Below are 10,455 nucleotides of genomic sequence, written 5' to 3' on the forward strand. Positions count from 1 at the left end.
GCATAATGTATTTATTTATTTATTAATGTGATATAGTTAATAAATAAACTTTACACATAAAAAATATAAATGTACATACTTCCACAAAACACAATTTAAATATCTACTTCCAAATACAGGGATTACAGAAATAAAAAAACACACTTTTTCTTTGTAATTTTTTTTTCAATAAAATCAGAATGAACGAAACATCACATTTTCTTGCAGGATCATTTTTAACAAAGTGACATCCAGGCCATTCCTTTACTTTGTTATTATGCCAAACTACCAGCCCAAACACTGGTAACAAAAAAACGAGTTGCTTGAAGTTGTCCATTTTCAAGTAATGACCCAAAGAACATACAGTTTGCTAGACACTATCATAACGATGGCTACCCAACTTTGACATTACAGTGTTACATGTGATACAAGCCTAACAAAAGAACACCATGGCCCCCACATTCCTTTGAAGTGCTCTTCACCAGATATACAAACAAAATCATTTGAAACAAACGTTATCTTCCTGCCATTATTCAATCATATACTGGATTTTTGCTCACAAAAGTAGCTAGCTATCTGAAAAGTATGCGTCACGGCCCCCATTCATTGAGGAAATCTACCAATGCAAATTACCAGAATACCTCTTTGCTAGGTGGTCAATGTTGGCAGTATTGTTTTTCCATGTCATTGCCACCAGTATAGTGTTTTTAAGCATTTTGTCAGTTGGTGAAAACATACTTCGTCCTTCTCCAGCATTTCACATCAAATGAGATACACTGAGATTAGGAAACATACATTAATTCCATTGTCATAAAAATGAATATATGTTATTTTGTTTGCTGCCTTTGACACTCAATCCTGCTTGACCGTCTGGCAGGTTCGGGCTAATAAGGTCCGGTGCTATTGTGGTTTAAGTCTTTTTGTGCTCAATCTCTTTTTCTTTCTTGTTTTCATTGGACCCATGCCTCTGTCTTGTGGGGTTCCGCAGGGCTCTGCTCTGTCCCCTACCCTGTTCAATGTGTACATTCAACCTCTGGGTGAGCTCATCTACTCCCAGGGCCTCTGTTGCTACTCTAATGCTGATGACACACCGATCATCTTGCTGCTTGTTTTTTCTCAGCGGAAGACAGCTTCACAGCTACGGATTTGCTTTGAGGCAGTGGGTTGTTGAATGACCGACAACTGGCTCAAATTGAACAGGGACAAGACTGAGGTATTGGTGTTTGGCCCCCCTTCTGTTACTTCTTTATGGACCTCTTCTTGTTGCCCCCTTCTCTTGGTCTCTTTCCTACACTGGTCCCAGTGGTGAAGGATCAACGATTGAAGCTAACAGCTTCACTGTCGATGGAAACTCAGGGGGCTTCTGTTTGCCAACCTGGTTATTTTAAAGTTAGGGTGCTACATAAGGTGTTTTTCTTCATACCACCTCAGTTCCATGCCCTGTTGTTACCTCTTTATTCTTGAGCATGGCAGATTTTCAGCAACTCTCTATTCTTAGCTAAGTCTCTGTTTAGTAAGTTGTCTGAACATTTTGCAGAATGCAGCAGCTAGAACTGTGGCTGAAACCTCTCTTGCTATGAATGTCTCTCTGGTTCTGTGTCACTTGTATTAGCTTCCAATAGCCACAAGGATCCAGTTCAAGTTTATGGACATAGTACACTCTGCCTTCTATGGCACTGGTACCGAGAATCCTCATCTTAAATGTCCCTGTGTGCCGAGTTGCCCCCTTCGCTCGCAGGAGGTCTATATGAACCAGGTGCCTTGTGGGAGATTATAACATGTTGGGAGCTGTGCCTTCTTAGTTGCAGAGGGAAAGCTCTGGAACTTGCCTCCTTTATCACTTCCTGTGACTGTAAATCACCTTTCAATGTGGCGATCATTGAATAGTTTTCTTTTTTTTTTTATTTGATCCACAACAGTTTACATGCAGGCTACAGTGCCAAGATGACTTTGGTTGGATGCTGTGCTAAAATATTGACCATAACTTAATATATCTTAACATAACATAACATTTAAAAAATGACATTTTTTATTTTTGGGTCCCTAAGAAGAAAAGATGACTGTGCCTTACATTTCTTTTCACAGAAAAAATAGTCTTGATGCAAAATATGCACTGACGTGTGAAATAATATCACTTTAAATCTGTCTAACCATTCTATCCATTTTCATGTATTTATTGTGGTTAGGAGTACACATATATTATTTTAGTTTTAACGTTCTTACGGTACAATTGAATAACTGAGAGACAAAAATAAAGATCCGAATCTAAGCTCATGGAATTGCAAATCCAACAACTAAAGCCGTTGCAGGGCATGGCAGGGATGGGGAAGAAGAGGTACTTTTCAGCTGCATGAACGGCCTGCCAAATTAACAAAAGGTATCACTGAAAAGATTATAATGGCCTCAATATGAAGGTCAAGGCGATCAGCCAACCATACTAACAGGGCTGGCTGGACCCCAGCCTCCACCCTCATCTCCTCAGAATGCTCATAAGGATTGGCAGGGGGTTTCTGAATTTGTTGCACCACTTGTTCTGCTTAATCCCACTGCACCCTAGGTTGATTGTAATCATGCTGGTTCTAAGCTTTCATGGTTGGTTGACACTGGAGCATTGTGCTCCACACTGAAGGCTTATGAATTTCTACAGTCTACACAATCTGATGAAATTGTCAATTCTTTTGGTATTGGAGGTACTCCCATAACTCACACTGTGTCTTCACCACTTATTCTTACTCTGGGTCCTATTTCTGACAGCCATGCTTTCTTGTTGGGTCTGTGTTCTCCAGTTAATCTGTTGGTCTTGGTTTACTGTTGGGAGGCAGATGAATGCGTCATCCATATATTCTGCCCAGCCCCGCACCAATACTGCAAAGGTGAGTGACGTTACTCACTGAGACAGCCGTTTCACACTTCCACCCCACTGCTGCAGTATGGTTTGGACACAATAAAAGAGGGTAAAAGCATTCAAACGAACCTTGTAACAGTACAAGTGCATGCATTAGACACGAAGCAAACCTGCACTCCACATGAAGAACACATACAATAGGTAAAATATGCACTTAGACATGAAAAAACTAGCATAGCATCCACAGACATGAAGAACACTAACAGCTCGCTAACCACAGAAGCAAGTGTGTAATTGGCCAGCCATCTTCTTAAAAATGGAAGCCACAGCATGTCTTTGTCCTCAAGAAAACTAAAAAGGCTAAATCTACAAAAATACATATCTCTGCCGAGCTCAGACATTTGTTGGCAACTGATGCAAACGTTACAGTGAAATAGGGGAGTATCGGAATGGGAGAAAGAAGGCAAGACATAGCAATTCACCTGACACACGCAGTATACTCCCAGATTAATTAAAGTTTCATAAGAACACAACCAGCCTTTTTTAGTCAGGTGCAATACAACAGTTAGCCAAAAAAAGACTAACTCAAGAGTGTCCCTGGTGACAACAGATACATGACACACATTAATATTAGCTAAAACCTCAAAAAATAAGAGGTAAATATATTCCAAACTCAGTCTCATAGCATGTGACCCATAATTGGAGAACACTGGCCATTCATCAGAAACAAATGCAGATACATCCATGTGGGGTTCCCCTTGTCATAGAATATGACTGATGTACCCACATTTTAAGTTAGGGTGTTAGAGAGGTGTGCAAGGCACTTGGAATATCGTACCAGTTTCACTTTGCTTACCACCCACATCAAGCTGCTCAGGAAAACACTTCAATGGTGATCTAAAACTCAGGTTGTCCGAAGCATGTCAAGAAACAGGCCTGAAATGGCCTCTGGTGCTGCGCCTAGCACTATTTGCCATGTGTAATAACCCACAGCACAAGCATGGCCTATCTGTCCATGAGATCCTTATAGGACACCTCATGCAAATTGAAACTGCTACCCCAGCAGCTCCACGTTTTCTGAATCTGCACCTAGAAGATGAGACTGTTCAGCCACATATCTGACCTGCACTAATGGAACCGGTGAATGTGCAATGCCATCTACTGCAGACAGGAGACTGGAAAGTCGGCATTCCAGCTCAGATGTCGAAGACCGCATAAAGTGCTGCTGATCGCACAGACCACCGTGACATTTTCTGGAATGACTTTCTGGGTACATGAGGCTCACTGCTGCAAGGTCCCATTGCCCACCAACGACACCGCCTCCACTTTCCCCAATCTAAACCTACGAGAACCAGACGTACTGCGATCGCGATTGACTCCACTAGTGGCCCAGCCTCTGCCTCAGCCCTGCCAGTAATTGTGATTATAATTGGTTATTTATAACGCTGTTAGGCAGAAACATATGCAGTACCCTTTGGGAACACCACATACAATTAAGACTACAAGTGTAAGTACAATTTCACCTTTGGTACAAGCCTGTACTACACAGTAAAGTGTAGCGATGGTTAAGCAGTCAAACTTATCTCAAGAGTAAAGTGAGCAGTACAAGAACTTACACAAAAGACAACAATTACTATGGTTCAAATAAACACTGATTTAAGGTTTCTGAGTAAAAGAATATACATTTATTTACACCATCAGTTATAAAACAGTTCACTTTCATAAAGCAGCAGAAAATCACAATCTTAATATACTACACAACACCCAATCAATTCTTGATAAGTTAAGCTCAAAATGAAGTGTGAGCAAAATGGCACTCAAGCAATTTAAAAGGAAGGAAAAGAAAAGGTTATCCACAATCAACAACACCAACAAGTTATAGACAGGGCAATCTAGAAAAGGCGACTACAACTAGGATTCAAATCAATAGGATTGGGCCAATTTTAATGGTTCAGAGTCTTTGCAGAAGATCACAGAGTTCATAAGTCTTTGCCAAGAGTTCAAAACGAAGTTGTGCAGAGGAAAAGTTATTCAAAGGAGAAGAGAAGGACAAGCCTTCGGAGAAGTGAAAGATTTCAAGCACTTCCACCATGGTTGGACGGAACGAACGACTGGATTTACACAGTACCTTAAATGGAGAAGAACGCTGTAGCTGAGGCAGTTGTTTCCTGGCAGTTCCTGCAGGCTCACGGTTCCTGAAGTGGCTGTTGTGGAGACAAGAAGGAGGACGTCTGGCAGATCCTGCACTGCCCAGGGAAGAAGCCAGCAGCGGAGCAAAATGTCAAATAAAAGGTGTGCTCCTTAAAAGCCAAACAGGTTCCTTTCCTCCTGGCTATCCGGTTCACTGCAGCGATGCACAAAATAAATTCTACCAGGAGAGGGAGGGCAGCGTTTGGTGTTTGGCGAGCTGGTTGGTCCCACCAAGCTCAAGGAAAGACGATTCAGTGCAGATCTTCTCTGTCGTTGAAGTTTCAGGCGATTTGGACCTGCAGCAGGGCTTCACCGGAATGTCCAGTAGTTGCAGCAGTCATCTTCCTCAGCTTCCTTCGGTTCTCTCGATCCAGTGGTGACTCTGCCTTCTAGTCCCAGAGACTGACTTTTTATGCTCCAAATCCCTCATTCACACAGCCTGGCTGTCAATCACACAGCAGGGTGGCTGTCCTGGCAGGAGAGTCACCTAGCCATTCAAACTAGAGTGTGATTTGGGTCTCCCCTGTGCAGTGGGCCTTAAACCCTCACATCTTGTCCACCCAGACACTCAGGTGCCTAAAAAGGGCTTCTGTGTAGAAGCCCGCCACAGGACGGTGAACAAAGGAACCAAACCTGGTTTGGCACACAGAATAAAACACGAGAAAGACCTTTCCAAAAAGAAATAGTGAATAAACCCAACCGGAACCAAATAAAAATAAAATGGGTCCAGCGGGTTAGAGTTTGTGGCTACGACCATGGCCTCCAACATTACTGAGGCTATTTCCATAGCTTGCAGTAGAATAAAAATGGTAGATACCACTGCCACCATCCAAATCTTAGAGAAGGGAACATAACAATGCCCCAAAAGGAGATAACTATAAACCCTGGGTCTGTAAATTTAAAAAGACTAGTAAAGTCAATGGCAACTGTACATGTTCTGGGAGACAGTAGTCAGTCCCAGACAATCGATTTTAAAGTGGTAAGTCTGAAAAGACAACTCTGTTTCACTGCACTGAAGGTGCTGTTTAACACACAGTAAAAAGATGATGCCTATGGAGTGGGTGAGACTCGAAACCCATGAGCATAACATGTACAGCACACAGCAAAACACATGTAAGAGTGGGAACACTCTTACTAAGTAAAACAGATTAAACCCTAGAAATCCAGCAAAGCTGCTGAGGGACTCAACAGGCAAGGGAAATCAGCCATTCTGGAGAATTTTCCCTAACAAACACACTTAATACCCTGAGGTTTCTAAGCGCAGACCCAGGGATTGAACCGTGTTGCTCCGTGTCGTATTGGTTTCAAGGCAAGCATGTTTCCCCTGATCTATCCTTCCAAGAAAAAGTGCCAGTTCAACCTGGTGCTGCAGATTATCCATGAGCAATGATAGAAGTGTATTCCACTACTCCTGGTGTAACTCTAAACGCAGGTCAAGGAAGGTATGCTCTGTGGAACTTCGGAGTGCCGCTGCAGGGTCCCTGATCAAGGACACAGTGTCAGCCACCATACTCTTATTCTACTGTACCTGACTACTGGGTGATGAAGAATCTTCTGATGTGGTAGTGCACTGGTAAAGATTAGACTCTGCATCAACTAATGTCAGTGCTTGCTGGATTTGGGCCCTGTTGTTATCATCTCTTGGTCATTCTCTTTGTCCTGATGACCACTGTACATTTGTGGCTCTGGCACAATAGATCATTTTTTGGTTAGAACCTTTTCAGTATCAGTTGTGTTGACACAGTCATGAACCGGGACTCTTTGAACGTTGATATTTGTTTAGTTGTGAAATAACAGACATTTGTGCCCCAACTAAAGAGACATGGGGAACTACCCCACGTGAAAATGTCTTACCCAATATGAACTGAATTCGAGTCCCCTTCACTGACCTTTGATATTTCAGCACGGACCAGACAACCTCCGGGCCTGGTGACCAGACTCAAATCCTGTGTACCCACCATGTCTGGCTACATAACTACTGTTATTATTGTTGTTGGTTCACTGATTTGTCTCTGACTAACTGTGATTGCAGCTTTTAAGATCACATGTCATCAAAACGATCATCCATCTGCCCGCCCTTTGGTTCATAGTAAGAACAACTACCTTCACCTCCCCTAGCAGTAAGCATGCAATTTTCATATTTCTGATTTTTGGGTATATGTACAACTACCTCATGAGGTGTCGTCCAGGTTCCCCTTAGCCCCTATTCCTGTCAACCATAGGGTTGTCTGCTGGATCTCAAACTGGCTATCTGATCCTGAAGCCCTGCACCCTGATACGGTTTGTTGTTCCTACAAATGTCCCCACCACAGATCAGGTATCCAGAAAACCTGCAGCACTTCACCTTTCATTTCAGGCTACTGGTCTTATATGCAACACCAGCGGGCATAAACTATGCATGGCAAACATCAAGTGTTGATATTACCTTTTGACCAATGGCAGTACAGTCATCAATAATTATTATTTTTATTTGTTTAGTTTATTACAAACTTTTTAAAAATGAAGACATCATATAATCTCATCAGAGAAAAGAAAAAACAGAAAATAATCATACAGACTCTTACAAAACCTTAAAAATGAATCTGCCTATAGTCATATAGATACCAGAATCACTTTTGAACAGCTGCTTGTTTTATGTATTTACAAGTAAGTCATTCAGTTGCGCTAGGTTGAAGGTAAGAGCGAATGTCAATTTTTTATCACTGCCTTCGGTTAGCAAAATCCACAAATCTTCTCCATCAAGTAGCGGTCGTTTTGCAATTTCCCAGCCAAGATACTGGCATTGATGTTGGAATTGATGATCATGCCTAGATGTTGTGTCTGAGTAACACTTTTTAAAGTTTCATTTTGCAATTTCCACTGATAGTTCTTTTTGCGGGTTGCACATGTACCCTTGAGGTCCTGTAATACAAGTACTTCAGATTTTGCTGGGTTGATTGTTAGTACATTAGCACATTTTCAAGGGATACTAATTTTCGCTGGAGACCAATAGGGGTAACGTCTAAGAGAACAATGTCATCAGAGTATGGCATCCAAAATACATGCATGCCATTGATATTAGGCCCAAATGCATGAATGTCTCTCAACGTATCCCCAACGTCAGAAATAAACAGGTTGAAAATAACGGAAGTCAAAGGGCATCCCTTTTTAACACCCCTCTTGGTTTGCTTTGGGACAGAAAAGGTTCTGCTCAGGTCAAGCCACATTTGCATTTCATTATCAGAGTGTAGCTCCTTTATAGCCATGATAAGACTCTCAGGGCACTTCCACTCAAGCATCTTAGTCTACAACAATTCCCGATCCAAGCTGTCAAAGACGTGAGCGAGGTCAATGAAGGCCAAATAGATTGTTTTATGTTTAATTGCCTCCATCTTTAGCAGGTTAATAATCAGCAAATTTAACCCACAGCCCACACCCTTGCCACACCCTTGACAAACCCAGTTTGTCGAAGATCGTGTTTACCTGATATTTCTATCCACATCAGTAACTGGCATTGTAACTGTGTTGAAAATATCTCGCTTACCACGTCTAGCAATGCAATTGGTCTATAGTTCTTAGGGTCTGTTCTTCTGCCCTTTTTAAAGACGGGTACTACAATGGTTCTTTTCCAGGTTACAGGAATTGCTTGTTTTTTCAAGATCTTCTTATACAACATGTAACAAAGCTTTGCCCATTACTCCGGGTGTTGTTTCATCATTTTATTAGTAAGCCCGCCGTGGCCAGGGGCCAGGGGCCTCTGATGCACTAATTGACTTGATGTTACTCAAGATGTCCTCTTCACTGATTTCAATATCCCAATGGTGTAACTTGGGAAATTTCGGATCATTGCTGTCACCCTGTTTGTTGAATAAATTAGTATAATGCAAGGACCAATCTGATTCTGATACCATGTTACAACAAATTGCTTGTTGTGATGCATCCATGTTATTAAGTATTGCAAGTTTTTACATACAATAGACTCCAAGATTGATTCAGCATCACGTTGCTCCAGTGTCGCTTTGTGAGAGATTATCCAATTTGTATATTTCATTTTGGCGAGGCGTTTTTCAATGAAGCAATTTGGGAAACTGGTGTTCATGAGCATTCAGATGGTTTTTCGAAGCTCTTTCTTTTTTAAAATGATTTCCACATCAAAAGTTTTTTTTTTTTTAAGCCTTGATCCTTTTCGAAGTAAAGTTCCAACAGGGGGAAGTACTCAATGTTATTATCAGCATCAGATTGCAATTTAGAGTCCAATATTTGCGAAATGTTACTGATCTTATTCACGTTGAGTTTCAGTCTGTTATGGCCTGGTATCACACTGATAGTTTGTTTCCCGCTAGAAGCAGCAGCACACCTAGGGCCGTGAAATTTTAACTCCACAAGATTATGGTCACTTTGTGGCGTGTCAACTACATGCAACCCAATTACTTTTTGGGCCATGTTCTCAGACACAAAAAAGTAATTGAGAATATATTGACAAGTTCCACAGCTCCACGTCGGACAAGCCTGTTTATCTCCTGGCAGATTTCCATTAAGTATGTGTAAGGAATGACTTTCCATCTCTTGCATCCAAGTGGTTTTAGTTTGCAGGATGTTATTTCTTACTTTGTTTTTTTTTTTACTGAATCTAACTCAACACATTCCATATTTAGATTGCAAACTATAATGATATTCGAATGCAGCTCATTAGACTTAATGTCATCAATGAGGTCACACATCCCCCACAGCACGATGTTGCCAGTACATGTTGATGATATGCAATGATTCACATGCATTACATTCCTTTTGTTGCTTAATGGCAGGATTGATTTTAATTTCATAGGGCCTCATTAGGACCCTGGCGGAGAGGGTTTTACGCCAGCGTAGTGCATGGCGTACCTCTCCGCCATACTACGAGTTCCCGTAGCGCCATGGCGGCCTTTTCCGCCTGGTTTTACCAGGCGGAGAAAACCATGGCGCTACGGGACCTCGTTGTTAATTACGCCACCGTATTTTACGGTGGCGTAATTAACTCCTTCCCCACTCCCATTATACCCTATGGGGCAAAAATGGGAATGGGGAAGGGCAGAATGGGGATTGGGGATTTACCGCCCCGCCAAGGTCGGAATGGGGCGGTAAATCCGCCAACCCCCATGGCGCTATCGGCGGCTTTCCGCCATGCTTCGCGGTGCATTTAGCACCGCGAAATCCGCCTGGGTCGTAATGAGGCCCATAGCCCTCGACACATGGCAGAGTGGACAGCCGCGTTACTTGTAAGCACAAAATATCAATAGATTGTAGAGCTTGCGATGGAGTGTGAAGAAGATGGGCAAATCCTCTGGTGTTCTATGAACCCATCATCAAGGACTATGCGATTCACACCCATGACGTTAACTGCACGTTTTTGCAATTCAGAGTGCCAGCTATCCAACTCCATTCATCATCTGCCTCAGGTGTGATGTTTTTTCCTTGAAGGTCAA

Source organism: Ambystoma mexicanum, chromosome 1p (genome assembly GCF_040938575.1).
Source record: "Ambystoma mexicanum isolate Mex_15411 chromosome 1p, UKY_AmexF1_1, whole genome shotgun sequence".
NCBI lineage: Eukaryota > Metazoa > Chordata > Amphibia > Caudata > Ambystomatidae > Ambystoma > Ambystoma mexicanum.